A 19,250-nucleotide genomic window follows, 5' to 3' on the forward strand; every position below is an offset into this window, starting at 1 on the left:
ATGTTTGATGGGATGGTGAAGGTACTGCGGTCATGGAATTGTAGAGTTGGAAGGGACCCGTCCAAAGGGCCATCTAGGCCACCCCCTGCAATGCAGGGGTCTCCACTAAAGCATCCATGACAGATGACCATCCAGCCTCTGCTTTGTGTTGTTTAGTTGTTTAGTCGTGTCCGACTCTTCGTGACCCCATGGACCAGAGCACGCCAGGCACTCCTGTCTTCCACTGCTTCCCGCAGGTTGGTCAGACTCATATTTGTAGCTTCGAGAACACTGTCCAACCATCTCGTCCTCTGTCGTCCGTTTCTCCTTGTGCCCTCCATCTTTCCCAACATCAGGGTCTTTTCCAGGGAGTCTTCTCTTCTCATGAGGTGGCCAAAGTATTGGAGTCTCCGCTTCACGATCTGTCCTTCCAGTGAGCACTCAGGGCTGATTTCCTTCAGAATGGATACATTTGATCTTCTTGCAGTCCATGGGACTCTCAAGAGTCTCCTCCAGCACCATAATTCAAAAGCATCAATTCTTCAGCGATCAGCCTTCTTTATGGTCCAGACCATCCAGCCTCTGCTTAGAACCCTCCAAAGGGTCTTGCTCATAGAAAGGAGGGTCGCTTTAAGAGTTGTGGGGGAGATCATTCTGACATTCGGCACCTGCTGCAATGCCTCCTTCTACGCAACTCTTAAAAGGCACGCCCCTGTTGTCCTTTGAACCAGGTTGCCTCAGTGCTGCTTATTCAGACAGAAGCATTTTAATGCCATGAGGCAAGTCAGCTAAAACAGAGACCTCAGGAAGAGAGTGTGCTGGAAGATGAACAGCCACGCAACCGCAGTGATGTAGCTCTCTCCTGCAGAGATTTACGTCCGGGCTTAACCAGCCAACAGAGCCACTGCCACCATCATTTCTCCTGATGTAGGTTCAGCTGTCAGGTATTCTTTATCCTAAAGGGTGCCCATTATTTCCAAATGTTGCCTATTTCAGAACACTGCAAGCCCCCAGAAGACTATACTCTGGGTGACAAGGAGCCAAAGGAAGTTCGGACATTATGCAAGATTGGAACAAGAAACCATGTGGCATAGCAAGCACTCCCTCTAGTGGAAATAAAAATGCATACAAGTTCCACAGCCCCTTGTTAACTTACCCATATGAATCACAAATGACTTATACGCTGTATAGAGAAAATAAGGAATCACTAAGCTGTTTTAAGTAATGCAGAAACAGAGCACATAGTCACCAGCTTTCTAAAGCAGGCATAGGCAAACTCGGCCCTCCAGATGTTTGGGACTACAACTCCCATCATCCCTAGCTAACAGGACCAGTGGTCAGGGATCATAGATCCTATGGCCTCAGCAGGCCTCTTTTATACCTGCTGCTGGGATTGACAAAGCTGCCTCTGATTGGTTGACAAGGCATTCTTTGATTGACAAGGCATCTGACCCTCACCAATGAACCAACTCCTAGCCAAACCAACCAACCAACCAACTAGAAGGATTACTGTTCATCTCTTTTCCTTAGGGTGTCCCTATTTTCAATGGAGAAATGTTGGGGGGTATGGAGTTCTCCGACTCCCGAGCCGTCTGAAGGCAATCCTGTACAGTGAAGGTTTTTTTAAACATTTAATGTTTTTACGTATGTTGGATGCTGCCCAGAGTGGCTGGGGCAACCCAGTCAGATGTGTGGGGAAATCTGGAAGAGATACTTAACCCGAGGTACCACTGTACTGGTTTTTCAGGACTGCTCCTTTCACCCCCAAACATTTATTTACCTGAACAATGCAGGCTCAGTAATTATTTGCCAGGGGAGTGTGATCAGGTGGAGTGTGTTGCTTCTCAAAGAAAAAAAGAGTGGGGAATTGAGGGACAGCAACAGTGGGGAAAGTGTCTTGTCTGTCCTTGGCACTGTAGATGTCATTCATATGCCTGGGTAAAGTTCCAGTATCTTTACCTGACATTCTCTTATGAGCTTTGTGTAATTCCATCCACAACATCAAGGTTTTTTCCTGCTTCCTTTCTCTCACTGTTGGTACCAAACAGGCCAGCGTAATCACCTGCTGTTAGGACCTTCATTCTCGGTGCATATTCTTCTTGGAGGAAAAGCCACATCGGGGTAGCAAGCTGTCAAGAGAATTAAAACTAATCTTCATTAGCAGCATAACTGTTTGCCCTTGCATTCCTTGCGGTGAGAGAGAAGAGAGTCCCTGGGAGCAGAGTGGATAAAGGATGCTTGCATAGATGCTATACACTTGTGTGCTGCTAACACAACTGCGTCCCTTAGCTTGCAGGGGTTGCATTTGTGCCGACTGCTAAATAACATGGTGTGATTGCATGATATTTCCGTACTGTGAAAAGTGGCAGAATACGGTGCAATTATAACTACTTTAGTCAGTAATTGACAGCCTGTGAAAGGGACTGAGGGGGAGGGAGGGAAGTCCCCTCTCCCGCACAGTGACAAGAGCCTTGAAAAGCTAATTGTGGCTTCTCTTTAGAGGTTATTCAGGTTACAGCGTGGCCATAAGCAGGCAAAGTATCGCAGGGAAGAAAAACAGTACGGCTTGCACACACAGATCCTTAATAAATGAAAGATGGAGGAGCTATACTTATGCTGCTGTTTTTAAACAGCATTAAAGAGCGGCGCTTTGTGCAAACAACAACAACAACATCCCCGCCATCCACCTCTGAACAGTCAAAGGTCGCGCATTTTGTTGTGTTTCATTCCTCAAAAGATATTCCGCAGAACCCCATGTAGGAATTCGGGGCACAATTAAAGCAAGCAAAAAATAAAATGTGAAGCACAGCTTGCTCAAATGTCACTGCTGTTCAAAGCTAATAGTAAAAATTGCAGCTAAGATATAGTAGGCAGCAGTTACAGTGGTACCTCGAGTTAAGAACTTAATTCGCTCTGGAGGTCCGTTATTAACCTGAAACTGTTCTTAACCTGAGGTACCACTTTAGCTAATGGGGCCTCCTGCCCCCGCCGCACGATTTCTGTTCTCATCCTGAAGCAAAGTTCTTAACCCAAGGTACTATTTCTGGGTTAGCGGAGTCTGTAACCTGAAGCGTCTGTAACCCGAGGTACCACTGTATTTGGCAGATTGATTGCAGTAGCAACTGCAGCTGTATTGTCCTCTGTGAGAACAAGAAGGAAGGAAACAGGCCCAGGACAGCAAAGGAAGGACCAGGGTTGGGGAACCTCAGGCAGTGTCTCAAATTGGTGTCTCAAATTTCAGTGGCACCCGGTGCAACGCCAAAATCAGTCCCTGCCTCTCGCCTTCCATTGGATGTCATAGCTGCCGGCTCCAGAAGCTCTGTGGCCGATGCAACTGCACCGATCCTGCTCCTAGAGATCCGACTTTGCCTCAGGCCTGGGGGGCCCTCTTTCCCTGCCCCTCAGAACTCTGCCAAGGGCACGCCCCCTCTCAAGCCACACCTCTCGCCAGTCCTGCTTTGTCCTCTCGCTCAGTGTTTTTGCCTGGTTAAAATGTGCCTTGAAATCTAATAAAGCTTTTTTTGACTGCCTGGATGGAGGGTGATGAGCAGGATGTGTGAGTGTGAAGAAGCTAGCCTGCTGTACAAAAGTAGAATTCGGATGTATGGCCCTTTTGCCTCTGGCCACACCCACCACTGGTATGTGGCCCCCCAGGAGGTTGCGCAGAAGGAAACATGGCTCTTGGTTCCTCACCTCTGAGGAACAAGGCGTGGCAAACCTGGAGCACTGGCTCCCAAGTGACCAGACCATCACTACTAGGGATGGGTGAATTCCTCAATTTCAGTTTCTCTTTTTTACACTCCTGCTATCCTGCTCTTTCCCACTCTTAAGTTCATTTCTTCTCTTTGTCACATCAGTTTGTCAAATGGGGGTGGAAGGGTTACTTTGCATAGTAAAAACATTTTGCATATACAGCTCCCCTTCAGATTTGCTTGGGTTGTTTTTGCTTTTATTTTTATTGTGCCCTTTGTGTTTTTATGTTGTGGTTTTTGTCCTGTGACCCACCCTGAGACCTGCAGGTATAGGACGGTATACAAATTTAACAATCAATAATTACCGGTATTAATAATAATGCATTGAACAATGCATTTAAATTTGTGGTGAAAGAAGAAAGTGACTGGGGCAAACAAAGCATCTTCTTTAGAAAGCTGCTTACAAAAGGAGACAGGAATCTGTGCCATTAGTTGAGAGCTGCGGGGTAGGATTTGGGGAACCGCTTCTGACCATGCCAAATCCTCCATTTAAAAATATTTCCTTTGCTTTGGCCATAGCCGAAAGCAATTTATTCTGCAGCTGACAAGTACTAGATTCAAGGAAGCAGCTCGTCTGGATTGCCAGAGGGTTTATACAGGCATGAAACACGCACAAAAATTGTAATTAATGCAGGTGCTCTGAAGAATCAAGAAGGCATAGGGGGCAAGAGTGAAGACCAAACTACCCATAATGCCTCCCTCCAGTGAAAGAGAAGCTGTTTTCGAAAAGGAGTTTCTGGGTGGAATTGGCCTTGCATTCAAAATGCTGATCGTATGGGTGATTATATATAGAATATGGCAGGAGGAGTGGGCAGGAGGCATGTGAATTTAAGAACAGCCCTTGCTGGATCGCTCAAAAAGCCCATCTGGTGCAAGCACCCTGCTCTCATAGTAGCCATCTTTACGCCTGGGAGAAGCCCATGGGCAGAACCTGGGTGCAAGAGCCCTTTCGCCACCACCTGAGATTCCCACCAACTGGTCTTAAGAAGCATACCTGCCTCTGAGAGTGGAGACACAGAGCATGGCCTTCTCCTCTATGAAATTGTCTGCTGTTCTTTCAAAGCCACCCAAGGCAGATCAGAGTCTACTGGTAGATCTCTGGGTGATTTGCAGCAGATGCCCTCCAATTGTCTAGCAGGGGTGTCAACGTGAATTAAATATGAGTGGACGGGAGACAGGTAAGCCCCATCGTGCCTAATCAATCATACGATGCGCCACATGCACACCACTTGAATGGCAATGCCTGTCACAAGGGAGGGGGCCTGGACGCCTCAAATATTTTATTGGGGGGTGCCAAAGGTACCTTGGCCCCTAGGAGTCGGCTCCTATGTTGTCGAGCCACACCACAGCATGGCCAACAATGAGTTTTCTCCACCTAAATTAGGCTGCTAAAATTAAGCTAGCTAAGGTAAAAAGGTAAAGGGACCCCTGACCATTAGGTCCAGTCGTGGCCGACTCTGGGGTTGCGGCGCTCATCTCGCTTTATTGGCCGAGGGAGCCGGCATATAGCTTCTAGGTCATGTGGCCAGCATGACTAAGCCGCTTCTGGCGAACCAGAGCAGTGCATGGAAACGCCATTTACCTTCCCGCTATTTATCTACTTGCACTATGACGTGCTTTTGAACTGCTAGGTTGGCAGGAGCAGGGACCGAGCAACGGGAGCTCACCCCGTGGCGGGGATTCGAACCGCCAACCTTCTGATCGGCAAGTCCTAGGCTCTGTGGTTTAACCCACAGCGCCACCCGCATCCCTTAGCTAAGACTCTGGGTCAAAAGGATTGTGAGCTCACTTGAGCTGTACGACCAAAACAAAAAGGCCGACCCAGAGGCACAAGCTGAACATTGCCTCCTCAGCGGGTTTGTAGATCTTGGGTTCTAGTAAAAAATACAAAGTACAAAATACAAAGTAGATTTAACACGCCTAGTCTGACTGAGCTAGGACTCAACTAGGCTCATTACCAGTCTAGCTGAGTCTATCTGGTGGCACAATGTTATATCACACATACAATGCATATAAATCACTTTTTCTTTTCCAGTCTAGCTGAGTCCCCAGACTGGTAAAGAAAAAAGCGATTTATATGCGCGATATAACACTGTGCCACCAGACGGCGACGTGGAGCCCCGTTTTTCTCTACCTGTTTTCTCTGTTAAATTTTACGACGCTTTAAACTGAAACGCTCCTTTGATGTGTCTAGATCCAGCCCTAGTGGGTCCAAGAGTGCCCTCCTTCTGGTCACCTACCTGCACATAGCAACTAGATGGCTCAGCTGGTCAGAGCGCGGGGCTGATAATGTCAAGGTTGCAGGTTCGATCCCTGTATGGGGCAGTTGTAGAATCTCGCATTGCGGGCGGGGGGGGGGGGGTCAGACTAAATGAATCTCAGGATCCCTTTCCAACCCTGCGATTTTGTGATTTGAAAACAAGTAGGTAGTATAAAACCACCCCGCCAGATCGGAGCAATTGCGCCCACGCTCTGCACACGCTCAGAAGCAACCTCGTTGTTCTTGGTTCCACCTCGGCTACTGAAAAAGGTTCCGGAGCTGAGCGCTGCTGGGTGGTCTTCACTGAGCTCTAGGGGGCGGGGAAACAAGGCTCTTTCCAGAAATCGGGGGCTCATCTGTCCATCTGGCACCTGGTCCATCTGTTTCACCTGTGTGTGTACTCCCTCCCTCCTCCCCCAAGCGGCGTCGAGCCACTCCAGGAACCCCGGACAGCGAAGCCAAGCCACGGGGCGGAGTGTGAGCTAAGAGGCTTCTCGTGGGCAAGGCGCGCTCGGCGCTCCGCCCCCTTCCCACCCCCTTCCTTCCTCGCTCTCGCCGTGCTCCAGACCTGGGAAGGCGGCGGACGCGGCGGCTCCTCTTGTCGGTGCAGGGCAGGTGAGTGCTGGGGACCCGGCGGCGCCCCCGTCGCCCCGCTTTTTGGTCGTGGCTCAGCGGGGAAAGGGACCCGGGAGGGAGAGAGTCGTGCGCGCACCTGCCTCTCCTGCCCTCCAGGTGGGCGCACCAGAGAAGCGCGGTTGTCCGCTCCAAGTTCCCTGGACCCTCGACCTGGGATGGAGCCGAGAGCTGCGCCCCCCATCCCAAGGTCCTTAAAAAAAACGCACTTGCCAGGGAGTAAGGCTCGTTGAACAAAGCGAGGCTTCCTTCCGAGTAAACGCGCCTAGGCTTTGCGCTGCTAATCGGCGAGTTGTTTTGGGGAACAGAAAGGGACTCTGCTTTTCCTTACGCACACACACATAAAAAAACTCCACTCCTGGTTCCTCGACGCCTTGTTGATTTCAGCAGTATAATTTTTAGGAGGTAGGCGGGTGAGTAGGAGGCATGCTGCTGCTGTTGGTGGTCAGACCATTGGGGACCAGAGATCCTTTGCAAATCCAGATCTCTCTTCTTCAGCTCACCTCTGTTGAAAAGTTCCCCCATTCCGCAGCAACCAGGTATCTCCCCAAAAGGGGTTCTTTGGCCAGTGTTACTAAAGTGCCCACTTGGTTTTTAGCATTAGGGAGTTATTGGACCCCTTCAGAACCTGGTGCAGAAAACGTGGGAAGATTCAGAAGAATTGCTTCTGAATGTATGACTTTTGTGTCTGGCTCTCTGGGTTTGGGCTGTTTATTTCTTAAAGACAAAGCCTCAAGCTGTCCTGGCCTTACAGCACTGGAAAAAGTATAGGCTTGGTCAGTTGTCAAAGTGGGTCCATTACAAGGGCTTGAAATAGATCATTGTATTATTTATGAAAGGCTGCCAAACAGGAGCCATGTTTGCTTTTGCTTATAAAATACTCGGAAATGGAATTTGCAGGTGAAATTGCCAAGCTCTTGGGAGACTGGAGGATTTTCCTGGAGGTTTGGGGAAGGTTTGCCTGTGGAGGTGGATCTGTATATGGAAACATGCTTCCTTTGAGCCGGCAAGTTTAATGATTACCTGTTTATAGTAGCTGTAATTATGTAGCACATTCTTTCTCTCTCTTTCCTGCTTCTGCTCAGTGTGCTTTCTTGAAAATAAGTTCCATTGGACTTTTTAATATTCATTATTTCTTTATGCTGCATGTATATTGCTCGATAATGACTTTCAGAGCTTTGTACATAATAGTTTTTGCTCAGTTTTCTTCTATATATTCCCATCAATCAAGTCCTAGAATTGTTTTTCCCCCTTCGTGAAGTTATTTTCTTGCTTATAAGAAAGGTGAGCCTATATTGAAAATAGGGGGCTATAAATACTAGATTCTGAATGGGAGGGATGCATAATAATTGCTGAGCCAAACGAATAGATGGAAAGAAGGTGTATCGTCTGTTGTAAGTAAGAGCACCTGTTTCAGACTAGGATCAGGTTGGCTGCAGCTGCAGCCTAATGCATTAAAAACTAAGGCTTAATAGTGGACAGAACATCTCTGATTGAAATGCTGTGGACAACAGTCACTTTGTGGTGGGTTTTCCCTGGGGGGAGGTGGGGGGCAGACAGGCCAGCAGGCAATCTAATACACAGAATTGCAAATTTGGAATCTGGAAGAGGAGGGGGGAGCAACTCTCATACTTCTCAGTGGCCTAGAGGGAGCTTTTTTTAAAAAAAAATGTTGGGGGGAAATCAGGTGTTTGGCAAAAGGATGCTTGTCTGCAGCAACTGCAGGTACGCTGATGTTTTCTGCAAGGAGCCCATTAAATAGCGAGGTGCCCATCTTCAGAAACTTGGAGATATGCTGCAATCCCATCCCCACTTACCTGCGAGTAAACCCCATTGGACTCAGAAGAACTTGCTGCTGGATAGACATGTACCAGATGGCACTGAGAGCTGCTCAGAAAAGTGTACATCATTATATAAGACAAGCTGCCTATAAAGTTATATCTAACCGAAACAGTGTGTATGCGAAGTATTAAGCATTGTAAAAGATCTTATTAAATTTTCCATTTTACTTTTATCTGCATTCCATCCCCCCAGACAGTGTCTGACCTCCATTTTCTGGGCACTGTGCAAAACTTGTTCTAATAAGCTTGATAGCCCTGGTCACCGAAAAGAAGAAAAGTAAATTAGTTCTAGGGCTGTGGTGTTCTGCCGGCATTTGAATGACTTGGATGTTTGTAATGATTTGGTACTAGTTTCTCTCTCCCATTGAAGCATGCCGGATTCAATAGATGTAATTGCATATACATATTTTATTGAGCTTTATGCCTGTCCTTGAACAGGAATATTCATTTCATTAATTAAGGATGATGCACTGGTGTATTACTGTTGTTATTAGGGCTGCCATCCAACTGGATAGATCTTAATGAATTAAACAAATCAGATTTAATTAAGAGTGTGGTCCTACCTTGGGGCCCGAAATGTTCGTGGCTATAGGATGATGGTATGAATGCCCTGTAGATGCATCTCTGCTAGCCATGGGGTGGTGGTTAGGATACCTCTCTGCTGGGACATGAGAACACTGCTGCCCCCAGGCAAGGGGGGTGTGTGGCTTTTCTGCAGCAGAGACACCCTCCCACTATGCCAGGGGTAGGCAACATAAGGCCCATGGGCCACAAGCAGCCCACGGAGGCCATTTAACTAGCCCATGAGCTGCACCCGAGCCAAGCCGCCCACTTGGCAAGTCCCCGTGTGCGGCGCTAAACCGGCGCAGCGCGGCATGGGGACTCGCTTCTGCGGTGCCGGAAATCGCGTCTGCACATGCTCAGATGCCAAAAATTGCATCTGCGCAGATGTCAGAAATCGTGGCTGCATGCGCTCATGCGGATGCGCAATCCAACCCACAGAGGGATCTCCTCTGGAGTGAACTGGCCCAGGCAAGGTAAACCTTGCTGACTGCTGCACTATGCCCAAAGAGATGGAAAACTATGGTTGGCAGTTCTCCTACCAAATGGTAGCAAATAGCCCCCAAATGGAGTGGTTCAGTTCGGTGGAGGAAGATTGGAAGAAATTTACAGACTATCTACAGAAACATTGTAAAATTAATGAATGTTAGAAGGATGTTGGAATGAAGTTATGTGGTTTTAGCAGAAATGTTATAAGGGTTTAGGAAAAAATAGACTGTTAATTGGTGAAAGGAGGGAAAGTAAAGTTACATTATATTAAGATAAATTACAGAACAAAAAGTGGAAAAGATGGAAAGGATTTGCTGAAATAGTTAACTGAACTAGAATACAAAAAAGGGAGGTGTGAGGAGGTCAAGGAAACAAGCAAATGAAAGACAAGTTATTGGAAGATTAGCTGTGGTTTTTTTCTTCTTCTTCTTTCTTATTGTGATGCGTTGTTTTGTTCCTGTTTGATATGGTGTTTTTACTTTTTCTTTTTGTAACCTTTAAAATTTTAATAAATATTATTTATAAAAAAAAACAAATGGGGTGTTTCAGGGGTAGGGCACCAATGGTTTGGGGTCCATTGTATCCAGAACTCCATGGTTCCTTCAGGGGGTCCAGTCATTGAACCCCTCAGCTACACCAGCCAGGAACTGGTGAAGTTGAAGACAGGACATCAACCACCCACTTTCCACCTCAACTGATACAAGGTGGCTGGGCTTAGGATGTGGCAGCGGTTCTGCTGCACCACTCCCCCTCCCTTTAGGATTGCTCTGCCCATTTGAATTCATTTGCATATGGTTTTAAAAAGTAGTTTTTTGGGGAGGAAATATGCAGTCTTTGTTTTTAGACTGTAGATGTTGCAGCAGGTGCCATCTGTTTGGTTGAACTACATGTTACCTTAAATGTGTTGCTTGCTCTCTGTTGTTGTTGTCATGGTTGGTTAATACTGAGCACATAGTTCTGCCCCTCCCCATTTTATCCTTGCAACAACAACCCTCTGAGGTAGCTTAGGTTGAGGGACAGTGACTGGCCCCTAGTCACCAAGTGGGTTTCATGGCTGATTTGAACTCTGGTCTCCCAGGTCCTAGTCCAGCCCTCTAATCGGACCACACTGTGCTGCAGATTCATTTTTCTCTTGCAAACTGGGGAGAGAACAGGCTGCTCCTGAACTTTAGTTGAGGGGAAGATCTCCGTATCCTGATCTGTACCTTGATATGTTGTGAGGCTTGCCATGAAACTATGCATGTCTAGATGCACCCTAAGAAAATCTCTCTTGCCATACTTAGCAGTATCTGCTTTAAGTGATTGCTGATCCATGGCCATTTGATGTACCTTTGGGGACAATCAATTTGCTGATGAAGAATTATCATCGAAACAGTTCATTATCCTGGAAGAACTGTTCTGTCTGCTGCTGTGCTTGCAGCACCCTATTGCTACGTTTGGAGCACCCATCACCTCACATTTGTAGGAAATGGACTTTGAAAAGGCATTCTGCCTCCAGTTCAGTGATCTTTAACAGTGACTTACCACGCCTACCATTCCTGTTCATGGAACATTAATTTGATGCTTATTAGTTTGTGACTCCATGCACATATTATATGTCTTCTGTTTATGAATTTTGAAATAGCATAGTGTTATAAGGGACGCGGCTGGCGCTGTGGGTTAAACCACAGAGCCTAGGACTTGCCGATCAGAAGGTCGGCGGTTCGAATCCCCGCAATGGGGTGAGCTCCCGTTTCTCAGTCCCTGCTCCTGCCAACCTATCAGTTTGAAAGCATGTCAAAGTGCAAGTAGATAAATAGGTACCACTCCAGCGGGAACGTAAACGGCGTTTCCGTGCTCTGCTCTGGTTCACCAGAAGCAGCTTAGTCATGCTGGCCACATGACCTGGAAGCTGTACACCAGCTCCCTTGGCCAATAAAGCGAGATGAGCACCGCAAGCCCAGAGTTGTCCACGACTGGACCTTTACCTTTACCTTTATAGTGTTATAAAAATATTGTCAGTATATTATTAGCCGACATGTTGCTCGTTGTTGTTCAGAGTGTTCTGTTTGCAACACAGGGGATTTTCTATGTTGTATTATCTTCCCTCCTGGCAGTTATAATCAATACTTTTCTGGCTGAAATAGTAAAAAGGAATGTTACAGTCAAGGATTCTAAAGTTTTCCTATGCTTCTACGGCTGCATCAACTTAAGTATCTTCATGCTGGCTTGCAATTTTAAAAAAATGAACTGAGTTCAGAAGCTAAACAACTTTACTGTCATATGTGATGGGTTCGTAGGAGAAAAGATGGCTATGCCCTCTCACCCCTCGATAGCGCAATCTGCTAAAGAGGTATATACAGACAACATTTCTCCTAGTGGACAGCTTTGATGGATTGACGCCGACTCTATAGCGCAATGATCTGCAACCATTAGAATCAGTGGTGCTTGTAGTTTAGCTAATCTGAAGGTTCAGCGCACAGGTACTGAGATACCAAAAGACCAATAAATAAATAAATCTTTATGTATGCTACAACTGTAACTAGAAATGGTTTTTGCCCAGAAATGGAAAGAAGTTGTAGTACCAACCAAAGCCAGATGGGCGGGGTATAAATAAATTATTATTATTATTATTATTATTATTATTATCATCATCATTATTATTATTATTAAACTCATTAGCAGGGTTAACGTAAAACAAGCAGTTAAACATATTACTAAGAGAAACTAAAGAATAACTTAAAGATGGAGAAATGTGGAAAATGCAGTATGAAAATTAAAAGTAAAAAGGAACCACAAAAGGGGGGGGGGAGTCAAATATATGTGTATTAGAAATGTATGTGATTTGTGTTTTTATAATTTGTGTGTCTGTAAATGTTTGAAAAACTGAAAAATAAGATATTAGGAAGTTCAGCTCAATAGCTGTTAGAAAGGGAGAAGCAGCAAAAGTATATGAGCATCTGTTGTCGTTGTTTGTTGTTTTGAGCAACTGGAAAAAACTGCATGGGCTGATTGGTCTTGAGTTTGCACAAAGGTCTGTGGGGTCTGTCCCCACAGTCAGCTGATCAATGTGGGGCCCCAGATAACTCTGCCTGTAGATTCTTCCCCTCTTTTCTGGCATTCCAGTTGCACTGCCCCATGTCTTCTAACCACTTGGAAACCTATAGGTGGTCTTGACTGCCCTGGGGAAGTAGAGATCTTTCCCAGCCTGCTTCTGTATTAGAATTGTTTTCAGAGGTTCCCCCGCCCCCCATGTGTGTGTTTGCAGCCCTGGGCTCCTTTGGGAGGAAGGATGGAATATAATATACCATAGCTCCCAATGGATGAGAACAAAGGTCCGTCTAGCCCAGCCTTACCCAACCTGGTGCCCTCATATTTTGGACAACGGCTCCCACTAGCCCCAACCAGCATGTTTGCTATTGCATGATGGAAGAGTTGTTGTCTAAAACATCTGGGGAGCACCAGGTTGGAGAAGGTTAGTCTGCCCTCAACTTCCTGTTTCCTACAGTGCCCATTAAGTGTTGGGCCCACCTAAAATGCCTTCTGCTGCGTTGATTTTGTTTGCCCTCACCTTACCAGTGGCCAGCAAAACTGAGCCTAGGAAGCTGCCTTACACCGAGGAAGATCATTGGTTAGTCTAGCTCAGTATTGCCTACACAGACTGGCAGCAGCTTTCCAGGGTTTCAGACAAGGGACCTAGGAAGTGGTATCTGAGATGCATTTGACACAGGATTACATATTTTAAGACAGCTCTGGTGCCCTCCACGTGTTTTGAACCACCAGCCCTATCAACCCCAGATAGATGGCTCCTTGCCCTAGCTCACATTACAAAGCAGTTATTTAGCAGACCTGGTTTTTTATTATTTTGCCTCTTCTTTTTTTTTTTTTTTTTTTTTGCAGAAATCCCATCTTTTAGCTATAAAATCACAGGCTGGGAGAGGAATTCCTGCATTCCAGGGGGTTGGACTAGATGAATCTTGGGTCCCGTCCAACTCTACAATTCTATGAATCAAAAACCCAGTTAATCCAACCCAAACGTATTGCAATATAATGGCTCTTGGGTCTCTCTCTCTCTCTCTCTCTCTCTCTCTCTCTCTCTCTCCTCATTCATTCTTGCTTTTCAACAATGGGTAAAATCTATGTTTCTTTTTAAAAATAACATCACAGAAAATTTAGAACTAAAAAACATTAAATGTATTACTATGGTTGATTTAATTCAGTTTCAAGAAGTGGAATTTCACCCTCAGTGAACATACCTTTATTGTTTGCATTCTTTTTTTTTCTAATCTGTCATCATGTTGATTCAGGCAATGAATTTAAGACCATAGTCCTATGCATATTTGCAAGGGAGGAAATATTGTTTGCATGTTTATCTTAATCCTTTGTAGGAAATGATTGATGATGGTCAAGGCTTTACTGTAATCTAGGGACTCTGCCAAGGATCGGCTTTAATGTATGCCTTTGTGCTAAATTTGCTCAGGGAGACTGTTTGGCACCAGAGTGCATTCGCTGTATCTCCTGGGTTGGTATGAAAATGCATGTGCAAAAATGTTTCTGTTGGAGGTAGCATTGTCGGGTCACATGAATTGGGTGCCTTCAACAGGAGATTGGTGCAGATCTTGAGAGGCCATCTGCACTTGCCTGCAAAGCCCAGAGTTTCTGTATTCGGTTGAGGTCTATACCTGAGCTCCTTGTGCTCTGGTATATGGTTTTTAGAATGTGGTGTTTCTTGTTCTGCTCCCAGGTTTTCCATTATTCATTCTTTCCAGCAATGCCCAACCCCAATCCTCATGGATTAACTGTCTACAGTGGAAAAAAATGAGAAAGGCATAAGTGTGCTGTGGTTTTAAAACCAACTCGGGTTACATACGCTTCAGGTTACAGACTTCGCTAACCCAGAAATATTACCTCAGGTTAATAACTTTGCTTCAGGATGAGAACAGAAATTGTGCTCCGGCAGTGCAGCAGCAGCAGGAGGCCCCATTAGCTAAAGTGGTGCTTCAGGTTAAGAACAGTTTCAGGTTAAGAACTGACCTCCGGAACGAATTAAGTACTTAACCCGAGGTACCACTGTACAGGTATACCTCGGTTTACAGATGCTTCGGGTTGCACGATTCGGGTTGCGTACCACGCCAAACCCAGAAGTACTGGTACGGGTTACTTCCGGGTTCTGGCGCTTGCGCATGCGCAGAAGTGCTGAATCTCAACCCACACGTGCGCAGATGTGGTGCTGCGGGTTGCGGACGCTGCGGGTTGCGAGCGTGCTTTCAGGACAGATCACGTTTGCAACCCGAGCACCCACTGTACAGTGGCACCTCGGGTTACAGACACTTCAGGTTACAGACTCCGCTAACCCAGAAATAGTACCTCGGGTTAAGAACTTTGCTTCAGGATGAGAACAGAAATTGTGCGGCGGCAGTGGGAGGCCCCATTAGCTAAAGTGGTACCTCAGGTTAAGAACAGTTTCAGGTTAATAACGGACCTCCAGAATGAATTCAGTTCTTAACCCGAGGTACCATTGTAGGTAGGGGAAAATCTGGATTTATAGGGGAGAAAGTGAAAGCAGCTGCTTTCGGTGAATGTAGCATAAACCAGGAGGAATTAAAAGCTGCACAATCCAAGTTAAGTAGAAGTGTGGATTGGCTTTGATGAGTCTACTTACATAATGACCAGCATAACAGACTAGTTTAACATCCAAAATAAATGCAAACGCTTAAATTTCCTCACTTCCTCCCACCTAACACAAGATGTCGGGCATCACTACACAAAACACAACTCACTATTCTGGGTTGGGTAATTTGCTTTTCTTTATATCTGCATAAATCTCTATGCTGCTAAATCAAGAAGAAGAAAATCTTCTGAAAGCAATATACATAGTAAATAAAAAATCAAAGGTAAAAATATAAAAAGAACATAAAACTGGGTCACTTTTCTGTGATGGTAGTGATATGGTGATAGTTAGACCAACGCAGTATTTGAGCACAGCATGTCTGAGATGCTCACCTGGAGATAAAGACCTACCTTTTGAGACATGATAAAAGACCACAATGATTAGATGTTTGGAAACAAAGCACCACTGAAACGATCCCAAATTGGATGTTCCTTGCTAGTGTTTCCCCAGGGGTCAGTTTAAAAGCTGCTACTGCTGAGCCTTTTTGATACTAAATGTCAAAAGTCAGGTTTCACTTTCAGTTCACGCAAACACTCACCTGCGCTGGCCTCCATCTCTGCCAGAATCTCAGAGAAAGCTACCTTGAATAGTCATGAGGATAAATGTACCTATGCTTAAAGCAATAACAGATGAAGAGGAGGAAATGAAAATCATGCCAGGTGCCATCTTAGAAGAGAAATCATTTACTGTATGAGAGGAGAGGGGGAATACCTCTTCTAAGAAGCCATCTGAAGTTTTGTAAGCATTTAAAATGATTGTTTATTTGCCTGATAAGCAAGGGCTGTTTTTTTAGGTTATGAATAAACACTCTTGCTGCTTAATGTATTCTAGAGTTACCATATATCAAAAGGTGAAAATCTGGACACAAAAGTTGTTGATTTCTTCTTTTTGGCCGAAGTTGTTGAGCTTTGTTTTAGTTTTTTAAAAAATAAGTTTTTGAGCTGTTTTTAATCAAATTATCCAAAATCTACACTGCCATATGTCCAGATTTTCCCGGACGTTTAGCAATTTCCACCCAGACAGTTTCCAATGGCCGAATCCTGGCTATGTCCAGAATATTCCAGATGTATGGCAACCCTATGTATTCAAAACCTGGCTTTAGTTTACTCATATTTTATTCCGTCCGTCCAACACAGCCTCCTTTGTAGCACACCTGCACCAATAACTTCAGCTGTTATTTAGAGCCAGCTGGCAGCAGCAAGTGGTAGACCCGGTAAATCTTTTAATCTTCCTCTCAGATATGAAAGATGACTTGAACAGATGTACAATGCTGGTTTTCTTTTTTTCTTTTCCTCCTCCTTTTTCCTGTCATTATACAATCCTGGTTTTCTATATAACTTTGATCCCACCTGGAATACTATGTCCAGTTCTGGGCACTACTGTTTAAGAAGGATATTGATAAGCTGGAGATAAGGGTATTGATAAGCTGCAGAGCAGGGTGGCCAAGATGATCAAGGATCTGGAAACCAAGATAATAATAATTTATTATTTATATCCTTCCCATCTGGTTGGGTTTCCCCAGCCATTCTGGGTGGCTCCCAACAGAATTTTAAAAACATGATAAAACCAAGGTTTATGAAGAACGGTTGAGGGATCGAGGGGAGTTTAGCCTAAAAAAGAGGAGACTGAGGACTCAGCTACAATAGTAAAAAAAAGTTTTGGCTGTGTTATAAACATGCAACACCAGATGGCGGAAGAGAGCAAAAGAAAATCAATGCAATTTTTACATAGTGTTTTTTTTCTTTTGTTATAACGATTTAATTTTTGACTTACAGCGTTTTCTCCCCTGTGTGTAGATCCACCCCGAGAGGAGACATGGTAGCCATCTTCAAATAACTCAAGGGATGTCACACAGATGAGGGAACAAGCTTGTGGGGTGACAAGTGATTCCCAGGAAGCTTCTGATTATAGCCCCATGAGACTCTGGATCCTCAGGGGTTGTAGGTTCGAGTCCCACATTAGGCAAAAGATTCCTGCATTGCAGGGGCTGGGCTAGATGATGTCGTGGTCCCTTCTAACTCTGATTACTCAATAACCTTATAAACATGGGGTGGGATTGCAGCTCGGGAACAGAGAAGATGCTATGCATACAGAAGATATTAGGCATCGCCAATGGAAAGGAGTGAGAAGCAGGTCATAGGAGAGGCCTGCTTGAGTTCTTGGAGAGCTGCTGTCTATCTGAGTAGGCCACGGACAGCATGGTGCCCTCCAGATGTTTTTGAACTGCAGCTCCCATCATTCCTGACAATTGTCAACGCTCGCCGAGACTGATGGGAGTTGTAGTCCAACAGCACCCAGAAGGCAGCACATAGGGTACCCCTGGAGGAGGAAATAGTGGGTTAAATGAGCAAGTAGTCCGACTTGGTGTAAATCAGATTTCTAATGACTATTGTAGTCTAGGAAATAGCAGATCTAGCTGCTATCAAGATGAACCTGTCTTGTATTTGGGATCACGACTCTGTGACCTTCAGCATGCCCACTTCAAGCTTTAGGTAGATGAACAGATGGAAGAAACTAACAAAGATTTAAAAAAAAAAAGTCAAACAATAACTGCCTGGGTGAATTGTATTGCATTTTAATTTACAGTATTGACTTGGAAAAACAACAGTGCCTCTTGCTTTCCTTTTCCTAAGGCTACAGCGCTTAAAATACCTGCTTTTTAAATAACATTCTTGAGTTCCATATCCTGATATTGTTCAGGGGGGTGGGTTGGTGCATTAGTAACAGGTATGTTGCCCTGAAGATCCTAGCAAATGGATATTGGCCAATAAGCTTGTTTGGGCAAAACTCAAAATGTAAATGCAATGTCCTGTGTGGGGGGGGGGGGGGAGGTTGCTTGCTCAGTTACAAGGAAAGCTTTGCAAAAATGTACCTCATCGGAAAGGTGGATCTAGTGCACCGATGTGAGATTGCCGGGTTGCAAACAGGGCAGAAGTGGAAACCGTGGAAACGGCGAGATGGGGGAACATTTTGAGCGAGGTCTTGAGGGTGTGCATAGCGGGATCAAATTGTACAAGACTAAATATCACTAGGGAACCTACAGCTGCTGCTGGTTCCTGTGACTCACAGAGCCAAGGACAAAGGGTGAGCGTGCGCTCGTGATGTCTTGAGGGAGGAAAACAAGCTGTGGCTGCGGGTGGAATCACTCGTGACATTTCCATGCATGAAAGGGAATTTGATGGAAGCAGATAAGCTAACAGTGCTGCTGTTATTATAAACACTCTTGGGAACATTATTCAGACAAAGATGCAGGTTTGTGGTGCTGTAGGCCATTAGGAAATGGTTGAAATGTAGAGTCATACTATGTTCCAGAGACTCCTGGGGTTTCTCAGGAAGATCAGCCATGATTCTCTGGCCAAGAGGTCAATAATTTATTTTTACTACAGTGGTACCTTTGGTTGTGAACAGGATCCGTTCTGGAGCCCCGTTCGCAACCTGAGCAGAACGCAACCAGCATCCGTGCGTCACGATTCGCTGCTTCTGTGCATGCGCATTACGTCATTTTGAGCGTCTGCGCATGCGCGAGTGGCGAAACCCGGAAGTAGCCCGTTCCGTTACTTCCGGGTCGCCGCGGGATGCAACCTGAAAACGCTCAAACTGAAGCATCTTTAATGCAAATTTGTTAAATTTGTGTACAACCCTTCATCTGAAGATCACAGGGGCAGTTCACAACATAAAAATGCAAAATGAGAACACAAAATGCCTAATAAAACAAAAAACTCCCCTCCCACAAACACGTTTAATCCGCCCAAGGCAACATTTTCACCTGGGGCCTAAATATATGTAATGAAGGCACTAGGCGAGCCTCCCTGGGGAGAGCATTCCACAGATGGGGAGCCACCACAGAAAAGGCCTGTTCTCATCTTGCTGCCTTCCAGGCCTCTCTTCTTGGGGCACACAAAGAAGCGCCTCAGATGATGGTTCCAGGTCAGTTCGCATGGGGAGAGTTGGTCCTTGTGGAGTAAATAGAAACTTCCATAAATGTGGAATAAGTAGGAATCTCTGTGGAGGTGAAGGGTTAGAAATTTAAATTGGTTTTCAGATAATTTCTCATATCACCATGGTACCAGTCTTAAGCTGAAGCT

The 19,250-nt window shown here is 45.4% G+C and overlaps 1 protein-coding gene across 2 annotated transcripts in view; it reads left to right on the forward strand.

The window, feature by feature from the left end:
- The first annotated feature begins 6,535 nt into the window (after positions 1 to 6,535).
- Positions 6,536 to 19,250, forward strand: part of WIPF3 (WAS/WASL interacting protein family member 3) — a 44,115-nt gene continuing 31,400 nt past the window's right edge. The window contains exon 1 of one of the 2 annotated variants that reach the window (XM_079948027.1): positions 6,536 to 6,606. The gene's annotated coding sequence lies outside the window, so the exon portion shown is untranslated. Of the gene's footprint in view, positions 6,607 to 7,022; positions 7,164 to 19,250 lie in introns of those variants that run through there. The other variant, XM_079948028.1, reaches the window with a different exon arrangement.

Source organism: Podarcis cretensis (assembly GCF_951804945.1).
Source record: "Podarcis cretensis genome assembly, chromosome: 12".
NCBI lineage: Eukaryota > Metazoa > Chordata > Lepidosauria > Squamata > Lacertidae > Podarcis > Podarcis cretensis.